The sequence below is a fragment of the Chrysochloris asiatica genome, unplaced genomic scaffold (assembly GCF_000296735.1).
Source record: "Chrysochloris asiatica unplaced genomic scaffold, ChrAsi1.0 scaffold00673, whole genome shotgun sequence".
In the NCBI taxonomy this organism is placed as follows: domain Eukaryota; kingdom Metazoa; phylum Chordata; class Mammalia; order Afrosoricida; family Chrysochloridae; genus Chrysochloris; species Chrysochloris asiatica.
This window is the reverse complement of record NW_006409191.1, coordinates 14140-15103: the sequence shown is the minus strand read 5'-3', so window position 1 is coordinate 15103 and position 964 is coordinate 14140. Positions and strand designations below refer to the sequence as shown.

Sequence of the window (964 nt, the reverse complement as noted above, 5' to 3'; positions counted from 1 at the left end):
CACCATGAGTTGGTTAAAAACAACAATGGAGTAACTGTATGCCAATTCTTTGGTGTTATATTGTAATATCTGACAATTCTAGGATAAATCAAAAGACATATAATTAAAACCCACATTCTCCCAATGTAAGGAAAAGTACATGTTAAACTAATTTGAGGATGTTGGGAAAGGTGGTTATATAATTCTGAGAGGAAGTAACAGGATTGTCTATATTTAATGCAATGAGAATTGAGCAGTTAAAAACACAGAACATGCTTGATAAAACATATAGAATATAGAATAAGTATCAATAACTGATCAATGAGTCTTAGGGAAAAATATTGCTGGGTTTGCATTTTTGCAATATATTAACTACTTTTATAAACACATTTTTATATTTACACATTTCAACTGTAGTTCTATGCCTAATATTGGATATGAGTTCCTTGATACAATTGGTTAGTTAGAGATGTCACCTTGTACCTATGAAGGAAAGACTGGAATTCAAAAGGAAAATGATTCTGTACAAAATATATAACATCAAGGGTGAGTAGGAAGAGGTAAAGAGAAACAAATGGCATGCTGCTGGTCTTGCAGGGACAGGTTACCAATTATCCTGAATTTCACCTTCTAAAATCTTGGGCTTGTAAGATTTTTCCTACCCTGCAATCAGAACGGAGCCCTGGTGGTGTTAGGGGGTTAATCATTGGGCTGATGATAAGATTGACAATGAATGCATTGGCTAATAAGGAGCTTTGGATATTGAGCCTCCAGGGATAAAGAGACTGTAAATAGTGTGCCTGTAGCATCTCACTTCAGGATCCTTCCCCTATAAGGAGTTATTAGAGAAGACAATATCCAAGAGATGAGATTTTTTTTTATTTTTTTACCAGAAACCTTGTCCTGCACAGAGACCCTCTGTCCTGGCTGAGTACAGAAACTTCTGTCCTCTACATCCAGCACAGATATCAGACATCATTCAACA

The 964-nt window shown here is 35.6% G+C and overlaps 1 pseudogene; it reads left to right on the top strand.

The window, feature by feature from the left end:
* LOC102817383 overlaps window positions 1-964 on the top strand; it is a 29508-nt pseudogene that overhangs the window by 25533 nt on the left and 3011 nt on the right.